The 20,236-nt window shown below is 32.5% G+C and overlaps 1 protein-coding gene across 4 annotated transcripts in view; it reads right to left on the bottom strand.

The window, feature by feature from the left end:
- ROBO1 (roundabout guidance receptor 1) overlaps positions 1-20,236 on the bottom strand; it is a 1,228,714-nt gene that overhangs the window by 1,076,499 nt on the left and 131,979 nt on the right. The gene's annotated exons all lie outside the window — the stretch shown is intronic.

Genomic DNA, 20,236 nt, shown 5'->3' with positions numbered 1-20,236 from the left:
CTGACCATGGGAAAAATAAGTACCTCAAATGCATGCATTTGCATTGGTGATTCCAAATGCACAAATCTTTGTGCCATCTGTGTATATCTGTATCTTTACATGGATTGACACGCACATGTCCTGTTTTCATTCAGTATGTACCTTGAGGCTGCTGCCATTTTACCACTTGACAAACCAACGCCTGTGTAAACAGCCTGAAGGTGAACCATGGCAACATGTTTCATAAGTCTTTCAAAAGTTGTTTTGCATGAATGTTAAAATTTCAAAATGCTGCAGGGTATTTAGTGCTTAAACTATCAGTAAGAGAATGTATGTATTGCATACTTATGTAGAGTAGATCGCAATGTAGAAATTCTACTCAGTGCATGCTTTAGGTTTTAAGCATGAAATTAGACATGTTTACTCTAAGTCCTTGCATCTGTGATGCTAGGTGAGTGTGAGAAGATGTCAAAGACTGAAAATATTTTGTTGCCTAAAAAAAAATAATGAAGTCTGTTTGTAGGTCTTTCAAATTTGCTTATTTTATTTTAAGTATCTCTCACTATGTATTACACACCGTTGCTTTGAGGGTTTGTATTGTGTGCATGTGTGTTTGCTGTATAGTAATCTCCAGGCAGAAAAAAATAAATATCCTGAATTCTCATATTGGTATTCTTTATTGGTTAATGTATATCATGCATATAATTTATTCATAAATATAGAAGCTTCTACTAAATGTATGTGCATATTTTTAGAATTATATTGCTAAGGTTTCTTTCATTAGACAGACTGTTCTCACATAATTATAACTTAAGAAAGAATATTAAATGAAATAACACAAATTTATTTATTTTCTTCATTATAAAAAATAATCATAGGAAGGCATAATATAGTGAGCATATATGAAAATATGTCAAGATTAAAAGATTGGCTGAGAAGTAACAAAAACTTCCCAAATTTTAATTTTCCATAACTGTATTATAAACTGAAAATTTGAAAATTTTTACCAAAATATTCTTTTTCTTATTGGGCAAAAGATTTAGCTTTTTCCCCTCATGCTGCTTGAATTAATCATTTTCTGAGGAAGGCAATGTAGATAAATATGACAATGTAGAAGCTGAATAAATGAAACCTATCCTAAATAGCTTTTAATTTTTAAAATAAATAAATTAATTCTTCCTCACTCAGGAAATTTGTTCAGATGCATACTCACATACACTGCACTCCCAGGAGAGGAGGCATCTAATTGAATATATTTTACCACCCTAAGACATGTTTGTCATAACTAGGATGTTAAATATTTACAGTCATTATAGAAGTGGTTCTGTAAAAAAACTCTCGCAGTGTTTGAAATTAAACAGAAACTTGACTCTAAATCATATTTTTGCTGTATCTATGTGGTACTATATTGATTGATTAAATAATCATGTGTTACAAAAGTTGAAAAGATATACAAACTGCTAAGAATAGGCAACCATTGATACACAATTAGATTGTATTACCTGGGCGTGCTTATAAGTTGGATATTTGGAAACCTGGGTTGTGTTTTCTTATAGAAATTGTGAGTAGCCGATAGAAGCTTCTTGGACTCAAAATGTGGCTGTGGTAATTAAAAGTCCTTTGGCCTCCCTGGCACCTACACTACTTAAGACACCAAACTTTTTGGGCCCTAAACGCCTTTCATTTTATGCCCCAACTCTTTTAAGATATTATCATTTTGAGTTCTGTAGTAGCCTCTGACACACTAAAAAATATCCTGAAATGAGTTCTGGAAGCTTCATCACAAGTGACGACATAAACCCAGCTCAGGCTTCTTAAAGCATGAACGGGTATTGAAGAAAGGATACTGGGTTAGTTCTTGGATAATAAGGAAGTGCCTAATGACCAGGCTGCAGGAAGAATGGGATGGTACCCCAGAACTACATGGAATCAGAACTCAAAAAAAAAAAAAAAAATCATGGTTCTATAATCAAGATGTGCTTCTTTCTAAGTTCTGGTTTTATTCTAAGTGCTGGCTTCATTCTCATTCTTTCTCCCACTCTATCTCTCTCTGTTGAGAATTACCTTCTCTACATTGCAGAAATTATTCTCCAATAGTGTTTGGATTATTATGTCTTCACTACTCAGGTGACTGGCCAACTCTTCCCAGATACAAAGTTTCCAGACAAGGAATTCACTGACTTTGTTGGGTCAAGTGACCGTGTTTAGAACAATCAAATGTCACTAGAATCTGATGTTTTGTAAGAATCTCACAGATTCCTCACAGTTGCCACTGGAGATAATATGACATAAAGAGCAGTTTCCAGAAGAAATGATAGTGGAGGTAGTGGGGCTGAGCTAAGTCAACAAAACATCTTCTATTTGTTAATTCTTGCATTTTACTCTTTTCCTATATTATTAATACTTTTATGTTATTATTACTTCTGATCCCAAGGAAACTACAAACTGATTGATTTTCAACCTTGACTAATATATATGCGTCATTTAAAAGAAAAATTCAGTGGTTCTTCGGTGTTAACATAAAGCATACTTTATAAATGCAATTTAAATATGTACAAAACAGACACAAACCATCATGCTTATAGCTCTTAAAAGATGAAATAGTTGAAATTTAATGCAAAATTCTAGAAAACCAATAACATTGAAATTAAAGGCATTTGATTTAAATTAAACAAAATCAATGATGCTATTTTTCTATAATGAAAATGTAATTTGCAATTTGAATATGATTTTGACTGCAATGAAGCAATGTTTTTCAATGCTCATGACTATAATATCATTGACATTTTGATGACAGTCCTTTTATGCATATTATCTTTTCTAAACACTGCAGAACTCATTGCTACAGTGTGCTCTATTGTTATTTGGCCTTCACTTTATTCAGAATTTATATATCAAGTCCTTCTCTATTATATTAATCTTGTATAATATTTAAAGTGGCACTACTAGTCACTCAGATCAAAAATTGGACCATTAAAATCATATGGTACTATACCATTATAAGGTTGGTTTTCTATATTATGCAGAATGTGATATATATTTTTTGATAATAATCAAAATGAAATTAAAATATTAAATCATTATAACAGAGAATACATGTCCTTAGCTTGAAAAACGGGAAAAAACTGTAGCCAGAGCAACAGAAAGATGGCTGGGGACATAAGTTTATATCTGAAAGATACAGTCAAGCATATGTGGGAGACTGTACAAAGATTTCCTCATTTGGCTACACTGCATGATTTGAAGAGTTCACTCTACTTTAAAACTATTATTTGCTACTGTTAGCATACGTATTGCTTACAAGCTTTACTAAAATTCTATGTTCTCATTCATAATAATAACAGTTATTTTTATATTCATATTAGATAGGAGATCTGAATGGAGGGGAACCTCTCCTTATATTAATATGACTTTGTTTGAAGATGACTGAGAAAGTCATCCCAGAATTTCCTTGGACATCCTCATATATATTTGGCTATTTTATAAGGCATTGAAGGTAAGTGAAAAATCATTTTACAATATTCATATATAGTTAAATATCAATTTTACCTTCTTCAGGTATTTAACCTTTATGCTTGCTTCATTTGATAGGGAAAATTTATCACCTTTATAATACTGTAATTAAAATTTCATCATGGGAACCCCTGATACACTGCTAAAGAAATCCTACAGTTTTGGATGCCTCATGCCTAACTTTCTGTAATGGAATTGAATCAAAATCGTGAGAAATGGGAACACAAAGGGAAAATTACTGGTTATTGGGAGACCAGAATGCATCATTTGTTCAATATGCAATCGGCAACCAAAGGTTGACTGATGATCATTAGTTGTCATCTCTACTATCAACTTTTTAACCTTTCCATGATTCCCCGGAGGAATCTAAACAAAGCAAAATACCATCTAGATATTAATATAGTTATATAATACATATAAGGAAGATATCACAATTAATATTGTTCAGAAACTATTTTTTTCTAATATGATACAGAAAGAAAATTTGTTTGGATGCACTTGTATAAGTATGTGACATCCAAACCTGATTTCTGTTACTTGTTTTCACATTTACAAGTAAGACTATGGAAGCATGGGGGAAACATAAAATACAGTTTGGGATCACTTACAGTCAAATGAGTAGTGATAATAGCATTGTTCTAAGAGCATCAGTCTAAACGGGGCAATATTGAAAAGGTTGTTATACATTTTCATAAGGTCTGAATGTTAGCCCAGAATAAGGAAACGTTTTATTAGTAATAGGCATCTGATGCTCAGTAACTGTCTAATGTCCTGAGAGTACCATAAGAAAATTCTATTAATGTTCAAAATTACTTAAGCAATCATTTGAAGGGGAGGTATAATTAACAAAGAGAGAATCAATAATCCCAGAAGCATGAAAATGAGGAAAAAATTAATTTTATATCATAATAAATAGTTAAGTAGGACATCTTTTAGAGAAGAATAGTAAACCAGTCTAGAATACAAGAAATTGGTGTCAAGGAATCAGTGAAAGTAAGAATTCAGAAAAAATATAAAATATAACTAAAACATAAGGAAAAGAATTTTTCCCTATAATCTTCATACATCAAGTCTTTTAAAAATGGCTTCAATTCTGTGTTATATAATAAATTGGTTATGGGAAATTTTAGGAGATTAAAGAAGAAAAATTAAAATTAGTTTGGTTTTAGAATTTGGATAAAAACAGAAAGTGTATAAATCAATTTATATTCCCAAGGAAACAAAATACATTGGAAAATTTATGTTCTCAAAGCAAATATTCTCTGAGCCCTAAGGAGTACTTTCCTTTTTGCATAAAAACTTGCACAAAGGGAATGTGAAAAGGCATCTTGGTTGTTTCCAGTCAGGCTCTCCACATATACCCTTGATAAGCTGAAATCTATCAGTGAATCCATTCTAACAAGAGGTATAAAGGTTTGGTGTTAAAGCATCTAATTTTGTAAATTTGAAAATAACCCCAATGAAGCCTTCATATTTATATTTAGAGGAAGATACATTAGGTTATACTTCAAATTAATTCAAAGTACAAATTTTTATTGAAAAGAATAATTAAAGATGCTGTAATTTATCATAGATATAACATTACTAATCAGGTGGCGTGAAAATAATTCATCAAAGTTAATTAACATAGAATGATAGAGATGATGTATGCTTTCATTCTTAAGAGTATGACACATTTTGTGAATAGTTTTTAATATCAACATCATATATTATGTGAATAGATAACGTTATTTGAATGCATACTGTGATAAGTTAAAGGCATATGTTTTATACTCTTGAGAACTAAAAATTAATAAAAACATGTGTATCCAATAAGCCAATAGTAGACATAAAACATAATCGTTAAAGTAGTCAATTAAAACTGAAGGAAGGAAAAGAAAAACAAACAAAAAGGGTAAAAGATAAAACAAGCAAGATACTAGATTTATATTAAACTACATCATATTGAATGAAAATAGCCTAACACCTCTAGTAAAAGGCAGAGATGATCAGATTGGATGAATAAGCAAGAGCTGATTGTGTGATACTATAAGAAACACACAATAATTATAAAGACCTAAACTGGTTAAAGAAAAAATAGTAGAGAATGATATAACCAGCTGTCTTAATTTGCCATGGCTGCTGTAACAAAATACCACCAACTAGTTTACTTAAACAGCAGATATTTATTATGTCATGGTTTTTAAGGCTAGAAGTCTGAAATTGAAATGTCAATACAGCCGTTCTTCCTCTTAAAGGTAAGAGTCCATTCCATGTCTCTCCTCTGGCTTCTGGCGGGGATCAGCAATACATGGTGTTCTTTGACTTGTGGTGGCGTAACTCAATCTCTGCCTCTATGACGTAGCCATTTTTTTTTCTCTATCTCTCTTTACTAACCAACTTGTCTGAATTACCTCTGCCTATAAGGACACCAGTCATATTGGATAAAGGGCCACCTTATCCTTGTTTTTACTCATCTCAACTAATAATATCTTCAAAGATCCTATTTACAAATATGCTCATATTCACAGGACTAGAACATGTCTTTTTGGAAAACACAATTCAATCCATACTACCTGCAACACTAATTAAAAGAAATGCAGGGCTCCATTTTGATGGCAAAGTCAAAGAAGAGTTCAGAACAAGCAATATTACCAGAGGTAAAGAGGTCACTTCACTAGAAGACATAAAAATCCTATATGTGTAAATCCAACAACAGAGTTTCAAAATATATGAAGCAAAACCTATGAACTAAAAGGAAAATCTCATGAGGCATTGCTAGCTATTGGTTAGTTCTGTAACTTTCTTGTAAATTCTTCAGGATTCTCAATGTAGATCCTCAAATCAACTGCAAGTAAAAGGAATTTGATTTCTTCCTTTCTAATATTTATGCTTTTTCTTTCATTGATCTGACATTATTGCTCTTGCTAGGACCTCCAAAACAATGTTTACAAGGAGTGGGAAAGTGGATGTATTTCTTTTGTTCCTGTCCTAGGAGAAAAGCATGTGTCTTTCATCATTAAGTATAATATTTTCTGTAGATTTTTCATAGGTAATGTTTATTGGGTTGAGAAATTTTCTTTATACTGCTTTTTGAGAATTTTTTGGTACAATTAAAGGATGTTGAATTTTGTCAAACTTTTTTTTTTCTGTAACTCATATGGATTTACCTTTTAGTGTGTTGATAGGGTGAATTAAACTGATTGATTTTCAAATGTTAAACCAACTTTGAATTCCTGAAATAAATACCAGTTGGTCATATTGCTGGATTCAATTTGCTAATACTTTGTTATGTAATTTTGCAACTATGGTCCTGAGGTATGTTTTTCTTTAATTTTCTGCTCTTGTAATATCTTGCTTGGTATCCAAGTCAGGGTAATACTGGCCTCACAAAAGAGTTAAGAAGTGATTGCTTTTCTTAAAATTTCTGAAAGAGTTTGTATTGAATTAGAATTACTTCTTCCTTAAACATTAGGCAGAATTCACCAGGAAGAAATATCTATAGCTGGAGTTTGTGGGAAAATTTTTAACTACAGATTCAACTTCTTTTTAATGGATAGAAAGCTATTCATGAATCTGTTTCTTCTTCTTAACTTTAAGTTAAACAAATAGTTTGTAATTTTGGGTTAAGCAAATATTTTGACCAGAAACAAAAAGCATGAATAATAAAAGAAAAAAAATAAATCAAACTTCATCAAAATTACAATTTCCTGTTTTTCAAAAGACATTATTAAGAAAATGAGAAGATAAGCTAGAGATGAATATTTACATAGTAGATATCTCATAAATAACTTGCATCCTGAATATGTAAGGAACTCTTCCAACTCAGCAATAAGAAACCAAACAAGAACTCAATAAAAAGTAATAAAACATTTTGAACAGATATGTTATCAAAGAGATATAGATCACAAGTAAGCATATGGAAAAAAGATATTCAAAACCATGAATCATAAGGGAAAGTCAGATTAAATCCACAATGTACACACTAGAATGACTAAGATTTGAAATTCTGGCTGCATGAAATGGTACACAGCACTCCATGCTATTAAAAAATAGTGAGATTTCTATTCATAGGTATTTGTTCTTAATTCAGAAACACTGGAAGAGAAGCTTAACTTAATGAAATGGAAAATTAATGTTAACTACTTCTATTTTCAGTATTTTCTCTCCAATTAGTTAGAAGCATGTCATGAAATTTAGTTCAAACTCCCTTCAGCATAATTCTGACCCAATAGCCTATCCTCAACTAATTCAAAGTAATGGTCTCCTTTTCTCTGGAAGAAAAAGTGCTTTTTTCTTAAATTCTGAAACCAAGTAGTCAATTTTCAAACTTAATAAAAGTACTCTAATTGAATATAAACATCTTTGTTATACAGTAAATGCTCCAGCCTCAGTCATTGAACCATTAAACCAACTCTGGGTTCATACATGTATGGGAGCAGACTCACTGGACCCAGCATCTTCCTTATTGGGTCTCACATTAGAGAAACAAAGAGTGAGGATGACAAGCTTGACCTAATAACATATCTTCTCATTAGGGGAATGAGTAAAGGTATGAGTGCTCTGAGTTGTGCCTCAGACCCTTGGTTCCTGTACTTGGGGAGACAGAGGCTGTTGTTAACAAATGAAAATTCGCCGGTTTACTCCAAAAGAATGCTTTCTGCAAAATTCCCTCCCTCTTTACTAAGAAACACTGCATAATCCTGGTATGCCAGGGTGTAGGGTGTGTACAATGAGGAGGGACAATACCAAGAGGAAATGAGAGCAGAGCCAAATATTGAGACTCTAACAAATAGCTGGAGAACAAAACAGAATATGACAAATGCTTGAAAGCTGCCTGGATTTGTTAAGCATCAGATGAGGCATCTCCTGGAATCTTAGTGTCTTTGGGATTCTTAAGGGGGGTAAAGTCTTGCATCAGAAGGTTGTGCCAAAGGAAACCAAATGGGTAACACCTTGTCATTCTGCCAACATTCAACACTCTCAATTCCTTTCCAGAGATACCATACTACTTTAAGATTAAAAATATATATATATTTCCTTTAATCTGGAGAATAAATGATTAGGAGAAAAAGATGATTTAATATCCTGTTTTTATTTTTATTTACATAGCAAGTCCACTTAGATAAAACTTATTGTAACCTAATCTTTAAAACATAAACAGCATGATTTGTATCTGAAATTCATAATAAATTAATTAAAAATTATAAATAGGTTGAAAAAAGTGCAGAAATCACTCAATTTCCTGTTTATTACATTACCTATGGGACTATGTTACTTTAAAAAAATCATTCTTTGCGTCCTTTCAGTATTTGTAGGGCAGTTATAATTTAATCTTGTTTTACCTTTTGATAGGAGAGTGGGAGCACCAAAATATAAACCATTTTTAAGTAGCCTGTCTGAATATTTCCAAGGGGAAATAACATTAATAGTAATTAATGTTATATAACAGTTAATATTATCCAAGATAAGTTAATGTTATCTTAATATGTATCAGGCAGTTTTAAGTAATGTGCATTTATCTTTTCCTTTAATTTTCATGACAACACTATTATATAGCAACAGATAGGACTGTTTGAGAAGCAAACAGTGTGTAGGAATTCATGGATAGCTTTTAAATTCTTTTTTCATATGCAGATGTTTACATATGGACTTAAACGAAACAGGCCACATTTCCATATGTTTTACAGTCCTTATTTTGGTACTTGTTACTGCTTGAGGCTTGACCTCTGGATTACACTGTGAAGCTACATACATGGTGTTTACAAACAGTCCAAATAGTAAATTCAAACAGTATGTGATCCCAGATATTTGACAAGAAATCATATTGCATATAGTACAAAATCATATTGCATATAGTACAAAATGATATAAGTAGTTCCAAAATTTTCAGGCCCCCAATAGCCAAGAGGCATCTCGTTTTTACAAGTGAATCTGGTGATAACCCCTCTTTCACTTTAGAAAAGAACTGGACTAGAGCACTTGTTTCTAGATGGCAAGTTTTGAAATCATATAGGAAAAAGGATCATTAAACATCATATTGTCTACAACTTAAAGCAAATACAGAAGGTTAAAAGTGAAGACTATTCTTTGAATGTTATTTTTATTCCAACACTGTGAGAATATTTTCCTCATAGTATTTTACAGGGTTATTGTAACTTTGCTAATAAAAGTATTGGTTGCTAATAAAGGTGGCTAAATTTAAATGTGTACAGCAATCATATGAACTAGGTATTAAACCATAAAGTAGAGATGTGTAGAGGAAAAAAGGAGTGAAGGCACAAAAGAGGTCGACTTGGAGTGAGGGTAATTTTGCACTTACTTTCTTAGTTAAACTATTGTCCCTTCTAAGTCTAATTTCCTGTAATGAAAAGAAATTAGCAGTACATAAATGTCAATTGAGATATATGCACATATCCTACTTCATTATTTTGTCCTCACAGAGTTTTTCTATCATGTCCACTTCTACTTCTATTGTATTCTTTATGCTAGTAGTCCTGCCTTCCACCTTTTCATTATCTATCTGTTTGAAATCTAATGTAATTTAAACATGGAGATCCTTTAAAACAGAATATGTATTGTAAAATAAATATGCTATAATTAAGTGTTGGGGAAAATTGAAGCAGAATCAGTATAAATTAATTTCTACACATTGTATTTTGTCTTCCTTTTAAATCCAAAGAAACTCTGATATTAACATTGGAAGTGATGTTAGCGGAAGTCTAGTTCATTAAACAAACATAAAGTTCCACTCTTGAACATATTCAAAAGTGTGTATGTGCTGGAGAAAAACACCAAAAAAAAAAAAAATCTTGAATTTATGTTGAATTTGGGAAATAGTTATGTATACATGAATATGAAAAAGATACAGATTAAGCATTCTTTTCAATTTCCTGAATAAGATGACTTACTTCAGGTTTTCTTCTCTCTTATCCTTAAATGCAGCACAATCCCTGAGGCAGTCACGATGCCCATCAGAAATCCTGCCACGAAAATATTCTCTGAAGTTCCCTATGACAGCTCCTCCCTTTTTTCCTACTCTATAGTTAGTGAGGTGTTCCTGACTCAAGATATCCACAGAACAAGACTTCCTTCACATTCATTTTTATCCCTACCCTATAGAAATCTCTTCTGAAAATAATTGAAAGCTCGGAGGATAATACAGACAATAACAAATGATTTGCTTTTGACAAGCACTGCAGGCACGATGGCTGCCTTCAAAGGAATATTTGAGATGACAGCAAGGATGTTACTGAAAACTACAGAAATTGCTGAAATAGGATAGCTATATATTAACAAAAGTCCAAATGATGAAGGCAGAATATTTTATTTTAATGTGGTTCTACTACTTCTTAACAGATGATCAAACTTTCTATCTGAAAAATGATGGAAATATTATGAGACCAAAGCAACAGAGGATCAACTTTGTTGAACATAATACAAAAGCTTGAACCCACAAAGGGCCCTGAGTTTGTGGCTATGAAAATTAAAATGAAATAAAATTTAAAAACCTTTTATACTACATTTCAAGGCTCAAAACCCACTTGTAGTTAGTGACCACCCTGTTGTTGGTATTTTTCCAACGTTGCAGAAAACTCAATTGGAATGACTGATTAACACCAAGTAATTAACATAAAATGAAAATTTTCTGAATTTTGCACAAAAATCTTATGAATGTATGTACTTATTAATGATGGAATCTAAAAGATGACATTTCAAAGTTTTTAAAAACATTGCATACTGATAAAAGATCAGTAAGATTTGGGGGAAATGCATATGGTTTTGAAATATTTAAACTATAAGTTTTTATGTTGTTTCTAAGTACTTCCAAATATATTACCCTTTGTTTTATGAATAGCAAAAAACAAGTCTTAAAATGTTGCCCCTGTTAAAAACCCATAGGCCCTGAGCACTTTTAAGAGAAAAGCTTAAAGTTTGATATTTACAATAGAAAAAGCAGTTTCTGAAGATCTTCCAATTTTTAACATGCAATGTTTTTCTTTAAAGTTTAAAAATATAATATATTGACTAAACCACAGAGAAGTAATACTGTATGGTGATTTAGTCTTATTTGCATTTGCAATTTGAGAACTAATGTACAGTCTCATTTTCAGATGATACCTTTAGTCATACTTTCTATTTTACGTTGTATAAGATCTGCATAAAAAAGATTGGACTGTGATTATGTGGATGGTTTAACACATATTACAATGCTTTATTATTATAACATGACTTTAGAATGACTCCATTTCTCAAAGGTGATAGGACTGGCTTTGAGTTATACTAGCAATTCTAAATAAGAGGCAATAAAAAGCACTAGCGAGTACTGTTTATTCCATAAATAGTGCAGTCGTCCTCTAGTTTAATTTTTTTAAAAGACCTTGACTTCAGTACATTTTTATCTTTTTTTCTTGGTATGTATGGTTGGGATGAGAAAAAAACGATGATTTTTTCTGAATTATTTTATCATGACAGCACAAAGTGAGAAGGAGGGATATTACCATCAACTGAAAGTCATCAAATATAAACAGATACAATAATGGTATTTTCTAATTTTGGCTTACAACTTCAGAAGAGCTCAATATTCAGGCTACTTTCAGTAAGACTAAAATGCTGAAGGAACAACTACTGAAAACAGCATAGGGCAAATAACTAATAGGATCACACAAACCTCATCTGTCATTTTATATTTGTAAAGGCAGGGAAAAACAGATTGTTTTTTCCCTACAGTAATCTGATTTATTTAGCCTGAATCTCAGTTTCTAACTTGCCTAGGTAAGTACATACATAGCTTCTAAATTATATCATAGTCTGACTTTTGAAGAACCTGACAAGTAGAATCATTTCTACACAAGGAGATAAGACTTCCTACTTTTCCAAGGAAGAACAGAATTAAGGACCTTTGAGAGAGAGACGATCTTTTTCAATTTTAGTGCTTGACAATGCTGAGGAACCGTTTCCTCTTATTCCTCACCTTGCTGTTAAAATCTCTTACTAAGTAAAAATGTGCTTCCTTGCTCTTTGCCAATCTTCCTCCCAGCATGACCCCACAAAACCCAGTACTGATACTAGAAAGAACAAAGTTCCCTAAAGCTTATGGCTATTTTATGCTTTGTGTGCTTAAGACTCTTCTGAAGCTTAAGAGGAAAATTACATGTGTTCAGAGTATCAACAACCACCATTGTTAACATTGCTGTAGATTTATTTTCACTAAATTAAATTAAAACACAACAGAAAAACCATTAATAATGTTCATTGGCACAGATTCAAGGGTGTCCAGAGGAAAATTCCTATCTAAATTTTAATTTTTTCTGAAATGGTAACTTCAGTTTCAGACTGCAATAATAATTCTATAGCTAATAGATAATTTTACTAACATTGGTAGACAAAAGCAAAAGATTCTCTTAAATGATGCCATCATTTAGGTATATCACATTTAAATGAAAGGATTTATCCAGCCAGTGTCCTTTGATTTTCATATGAGGAATGCATCTTTAAAATTTATCTTGACGCTTTCATTTTTAAAATTTTTTTTTTCTTAAAGTAATAGAATCAGATCTTCAGAAGGACTCTGTAGTTTAAGTCTGTTTTGAGTGAGTACAATACTCATGGCAAATAACTAGGTAAATTGTAAAACAAAGGGATATGTTCCAGAAAGTCATAAATCAGCAGCATTTCGCACTAAAAAAAAAATAGTTGAAATGGGGTTCAGTAAGGCTGGCACCACACATGCTTGGCCGACCCTTTGTGCTCCCTGCTTACTGCAGGTACCTCCTACCCCCAGGCCGGACCTAGGCTGCCCCCAGTGAGATGTCCTCCCCAGGGAGCCGTGGGAACTGAAGAAGTCCAGTCAGAAGGTGCTGGACCCCAAATAGGATGTGTTGACCCCCTGGAAGCCCTGAGAGTGCTGCTGGTGATGGCATATATTCATTGGCCTAACCATATTTTCAAGGAAACATAAGATACTAGGGACATATTTTGTGGCTAACTGTAGGAGCCATGACCTCTTGCCAGTCAATTATACTGCTGCCTTCCTGGATCCACGACGTCTTGGCAGTTAAACCAACCTTCTCTTGGGCTGTCCCCAGTCAGTAATGAGCACAGCTGGATACCAATGCAAGCCAATTCCTGTGAGACCCAGGGGCCTCTGAAGGGAGACTTTGGCTTGAGCACTAGGCATTGGCCTTGCCGAAGCTTTCTTAGAGTTGCGATGCACTATGAGACCCTTCTACACAACCCTCCTGCCTTCCCCCTGTACCCAGGTGTCAGTTCTCCCTTGTGGTCCTAAGCCTCTCTGTGCCTTCTCCAACTCCTTCCCCTTTATTCTTCACAGGCATTTCCCACAATAAATCTCTTGAATGTCTACAAAAAAATCAGGTTGACAAAAAATCTGTAATGAATGACAAGAATAGATTCTAAATTTAGTTAGTATTACCAGGGAAATGTTTGCTATTTACCTAGATATACCACTAGTTAAAAGTGATGTATGATCACTAAATTTACAATAAGTTGCTATCGAACATGTTAGTCTAATTTTATTCTGTGCAAATCATTTTATCAACTGTAGAAAAGTGAACCAACTGGATATGATGATGTCTTACCTGCAGGCTCAACTATCATTCTATCATATTGTCAATAAAATAAAAATAAATCTTTCTGGAGAGAAGAGCTAGCCTGGGTTAAAATAGTACTGCTATCCAGCTCCACTCTCACTATCACATTGCCATTTGAAAGCATTTCTAGTTTCTTCTATGTTATTGAAGTACTGATTTTTTATAGGATAATCAACCATGTTTCCACAGGACTCAAAGACTTGATTCCTTAATACTTAGGGAGCATTTGCATCAGTAACTTTTAGGAGTTAAAATGAATTTTCTTCCTTTAAGCATGATAAAATTAATGTTCTCTGTGCATCATTACCCAATATAGGAAGAAGTAAGAAATGTTAAAAATGGGTATTGAATCAACAGTTTAATATCATTGCCATTTCAGGAATAACACTATGAATCTTTCCCTGTCTCTTTTCTCTCCTCCCTCCTTCCCAATCTCTCTCCTTTGTCTTTCATGTTATTGAAAAGTGTATTGAGGATGTATTTCTCAATTAGGGTGAAGCAACCTTTGAAGAAAAAAATAGCAATTTGGGGAACAGATACTGATATACATCAGAGACGTACTATTTCATTTTTGAATGTGATAATCCTAACAGTTTAAAATTTACTAAATACTAATTTACCTTTGATATTGTTCAGAAGTTTAGTTGTTGTCTTTAGAATTATAATATTAGAAGGCATGATTTATTTGAGGCACCTTCAATCCATATAAAGGTAATGCAGTAAAACTGCATTTTAAAAAATGAAAGATTGATAAAAGAAACTTTCTTATCCTCTTTTCTATTATTCAAACACAAATTTATGCTTAGCTTGAAAATCTCCTGCAGATAGCAGAAGATTTTTATAGTTGCATAAATTCTAGAATGATTAAAGGCTATGATGGGAATCATTTTCAAAGAAAGAAAAAATGACTGCATTAATTTAGAAGATTCTCAATTTCTTCATGGTTTAATATTTTCCCCATTTACTCTACCATCTTTATTCTTCTCATAAACTTTCACTTTACAACTGAAGAAAAAGCAGTAAGGCCCATTCTCTCTCTCTCTCTCCCTCTTTCTCTCTCTCACAAACACACATACACACAAACACATATATTTATGTATTTATATAATTTCTGTCATTTTTTTTCCTGCTACGTAGAGAGCACACTCCTATAAATTATAAAATTTAGCCCTGCTGAAGCTTTATAAGACAATATGAAAATTCTCAACAGAAAGATAATCAATACAAAACATTATTACAGTGGGTTCTGACATTAGCATTTAGAATCTTTTCTTTTGAGTAAAATTGCTCATCTTATGGGTTAATGCTTGGAGGTGAATTTCCTAGGATTCTGCATCATTTAGTCTGGACCTGTCTCAAATGAGATATTTTTTAAAATGGAGTTATCTGTTCAAAGTAATCAGATAAATCTTTATAGTAACTTTTAATACATACTGAAAAGCAGTTTAAAAACACCTTGAGTTTATCACTTGGAATTGCTTTAGTTTTAGGTGCAATCCCTTAAGTCATTTCTTTGCTTCCACAGTATCTTTCATATCTAGTCAAACTTAAGTTCTTATCCTATTTCTTTTCTCCAGCCTACCAGTTTTTTAATTCCCTGCTGATTTCACTTAAAACCAAATTCAGTCTTGATCTCGATGGTCAGTCATTACAAAAAATACTCACCATTTAAGGTCTCACTCATATACTTCAACTTTGAGGGGGTCTTTCTTTAATGTTCTATCTTTTTTCAGCTTTCATATTTTTTTGTAACGTGATTCTATGCTTGATCACATGATATTTCTGTTGTTATTTCTGAAAATAACTCAATCCTTTACCTGATTGTTTTCATGTTGACTTGCCATGATAATGCCTGTGTGAAGTCCCACACCACTTAATCATTGGGTTTTTCTACCTCCTGAGAAGCACTGATGTTGAAAGTCAAGAAGGCATAACACCTAGGCTCACTGAAAATTCCGAACTCCTTTCCAGAAACTTAGCTCTTTCCTACCACAAGCTTTATTTACTATGTTTGAGACTGAGCCCAGTAAGTAAAGCTAAGCTCACCTCTGCTCTTGTCCTTGTTGAATGGTTATAGGAGAAGGTGCTTCCACCTTCTTATATGGAATAAGAAATAAAAAATCAAAACGTGTCCTGTTTATATCATCAATAAACTGGTTAACTATAATCTCTTTGATCCTGATTACGTTTAGTATAATCCAAGAAGACAAGTGAAAAATGGTAAATGATAAAGAAGAAATAAAATCACGGAAATGAAATAAAAATAAAGGAGTTAAGCTATGTAGTTACAAAGTTTTTTGGAGGCACAGCCAAAGTTAAAAAGCTAGGTTATCTGATTCTCCAGCTGTACCCCAACATACTAGATAGCCTTTGTTTTATTGGGAATAGATAAGCACAGGTGTTCAGTAAACTCATGCTTATCTAAATTCTATATCAGAATTATCTATACCACATTATTTCAGTTTTGTTTTTATTTTCTTTAGAAAAGAGAATGTCAGTTTTGGCAATGAGAGGCTAAATTACTTAAAATCTCTCCTTCTACAAACATATCCCTCTACAAATATTAGATAAAATATTACTAGGCCTCCTTTTAAATATGTAATTGATCTCACAAGAAATTAAGGGAAATTTATAGGAGGTATAAACAAGAGGCAATTGAAAAACAGAATATTAACCACAAGAGCTAATTATGAAGGTGCTCTAGAGCACTTGGTTCCAAAAATCAAGGGCAAGAATTCTTAACTGGGGACAATTTTTTGGCAATGGTTAGAGACATTTTGTTTGCCATTACTGGGGAGGTGGTGGGGGTAGTGCTACTGGCATCTCTTTTGTAGAGATGAAGATTGTTGCTAAACTTCCTAAATGCACAAGATATAGTCTTATCACCACCACAACCAAAAAAGCATCCATCCTAAATGTCAATAATACTGAGAGTAACTTCTCATCTACTGCCAGAATCATTGTTACGTATTCCCTATATTATTCTCCAACTAACAATCTCCCTAGAGATTAGATGAGGATTCTGGTTAGTAATATAAACACAAGAATGTTCTACTACAAGGTGTTAAGAATGTGGTGATATATGGGAAAAATGTAACTAATATAGACTATAGTTAACAGCAACATTATAATATTTTTGTATGAAAAATAAAGTTGGTACTATATTGCTAAAGGTAAAAAAATGGGATTTGGTTTTGTGAAATATGAATATGATTTAGCAGTTTTCATAAGTATATAGATCTTGACTATGCCATTTAACTAATCTGTGTTCATCTATGTAGTTTTCTGAACACTAGAGGAACAACTGAGTTAGCAGTTGGAATTAGATAACATGAAAGTGCCTGGGCCCAACATTTTAGGGGTAATGCTTCTTTAATTTGAGCTGCCTTTTTCTGTTTAAAAAAATAAAATATAAAAACAATGCTGAGGGTGAGATACCCTAATATAGGGGCTTGTGTATCAATTTCCTCTTGATGATGGGAGTAAAGGGTTAGTGGATAAAGGGAATTTGAACTGAGAGGATTAGCCTTGTAAGACTACCTTTCAGTAGTCTTGAAAAACTAGAAAAAATTGTGTGCTCCAGACAAATGGAAGGTTGGGTAATTTCGCTGGCCTCAGAAAATATGGAGGCATGGATCTGCCTCAGTCATTCTCTTATCTAGGCACACTCAATTAGTAGATCTTAGAAATTCTTAAGTCATAAAATGGACTCCATTTTGGGAAACACTGTAAGTGATATTTAAAGGGAAATTTAATAATTTACCAGCTTATATTTGAGAATAACAGAAAATCATTGATAAAAATTTCTAACTTAAGATGTTTGTAAAATAAAAGAATAAATCTAAAGAAATTAAGACAAAAATAATTTTAAAAAGACAAAAGATACAGAAGAGAGGGTATTTTAAAATTAAAGATAGGGAAATGGATGTGGCTTAAGTGATAGAGTTTCCATCTACCATGAGGGAGGGCCTGGGGTTTCGATTCCTGGGGCCTTCAGGTGAAAAAGAAGAGAAAGCGTGCCTGCACGCTGCACTGCAAGCCAGTGCCCACGTGGTAAGCCAGTGCCTACATGAGTGCCGTGTGGTGAGCAAGTGTCCTGCATAAGTGAGTCACACTGCAAGATGATGACACATCAAAAGTGAGACAAGGGGAGAATGAAGGTGAAGTGCAGCAGAAACCAGGAACTGAGGTGATGCAACAGACAGGGAAACTCTCTCATCAGAAGTCTCCAGGATTGAATCCCGATGAATCCTAGAGGAGAGAAAATGAGAAGAGAAGACAACACAGACAGCAAAAACAGCAGGGTTGGAGATGGGGAAGAGGGAGAAATAAATACATCTTTTTTTTTTTATTTTAAAGATAGTTTTCTGAAAATGCCAATGAAAAGTTATAAAACACTGCCAAAACTAATTAAGTTAAATCTTAAGAAAATATCAAGATCCTACTAGGACTGAAAAAATAATGTTAAATATATAATAAAATGTATAATTTTATAGAATATAATTAAAGAACTATCAATAAGATGAAGGTTCAAATGAAGTAGGAGATTGTCTTGAAAAATGTAATTTAGCCAAAGCAACTACGGAAGATATAATTTTAAAAATCAATCTATAACCATTAAATAAGTTGAATAAGTAATTTATTAAATGTAAATAATAATGATGCTACATTTACAGTGATATATACTGTAAAATGTATAAAACAATCAAAATATAAAAATTCTGAAGTTATATTAAGCAAACTTTGAAAAGATTAAAAAAATTTGCGTATGTCCCAATTATTTTTTAAGTCAATGTAAATTTGCTACAAGCTATATGACGAACTTATTGATGAGAAAGGAAAAGTTTGCCTGGGCTCTCAACTTCTGTGCATACTCTTGCTGGATGTTCAAGGCTTTGACAGCTCTCTTCCTTGTCCATTTCCAGGGCTGTTTATTGTGAACAACCCGAAGAGGAGGTAACATTTCTCCCTACTTAAAGGTTTGTTTCTACTCACCATAATTGCAGGTTAATTTTCTAAGCTCAGGGTTCCTCTCTTGTAATGCAGAGCACAAACATGAAACTCAGCTACTGCTTTGATATGAGTATTAAAATGACCTTTTTTTCTGACACAGAAGTCTCATGTTTTCTCCCAGCATTCATGAAACAATGGAACAGGCTAGCTTCTCTGCTTGTAAGTAAAATCTCAGACCCTGCATGGCTCTTGACAATAAGTATGAGGAAAAAAAAGTTGAGAAGGACATTTCGTGTAAACACAAGTGTAAAATCACACCTTGTATAAAAATAAAATATATCATGACCCAGTTCAGTATAATCCAGGAAGGCAAAGATAATTCAAAATTTTAAAAATCTACTAATGTATTCAGCATATTAATAGATTAAAGTAGGAAAATTACCTCTACATTTGATGGAATATATTTGATAAAGTTAAACAATAATCAGAAAGAACATTTTTAGAATACAGGTATAGATGTAAGACGTTTATGTCAAAGAGTTATCAACCAAAATTCTTTAGCAAACATCGAGACTAATGATATTTAATAATCATACATTTAGTCTGCATTAGATAATAGCTCCTGTCATCACTTCATCTATTTATCACTTAAAGCTAAGCTAGTTCAGTAAGACAAGGAAAATAATGGCATATATAAGAACTGAAAGAAAAAGAATGAAACTAATTATTCACAGATAATGACTGACTACTTGCAAAGTTTTTGGGAACATAAAATACTCCAACAAATACATCAAATATAATATCAAAATCAGAATTGTATTTTATTCCAATTTGCCACAAACAGCAATATAAAATTTTAAAAATATTTCTTTTAGCAAAAAAATACAAAAAAATTAGAGATAACTAAATATTCAAGAAGTAAAAGAAAAATTATTATAAATCTTTACTGAAATACAGAATAAATTAATCTATAAATAGAGAAAAATATCTTGTTCATGAACAGAAAGACATTATCAGAAAGAGGACAAAGTTTCTTAGGACACTATAAATCTTTAGCAAGCCTAATTAAAATCTTAACAATTTTTTAAAATGAAGATTGAATATGCATTGTCTAACAAAGGATTTAAATGTAGCCAAGAGAATTTTGACAAAGAAGAAGTGGTCTATTCACCCTGCCAGTTAATAAGACTATTAATTTT

This window comes from Dasypus novemcinctus, chromosome 4, assembly GCF_030445035.2.
Source record: "Dasypus novemcinctus isolate mDasNov1 chromosome 4, mDasNov1.1.hap2, whole genome shotgun sequence".
Lineage (NCBI taxonomy): Eukaryota > Metazoa > Chordata > Mammalia > Cingulata > Dasypodidae > Dasypus > Dasypus novemcinctus.
Note: the sequence above shows the minus strand (reverse complement) of the source record. Positions and strands in the feature narration are given on the sequence as shown.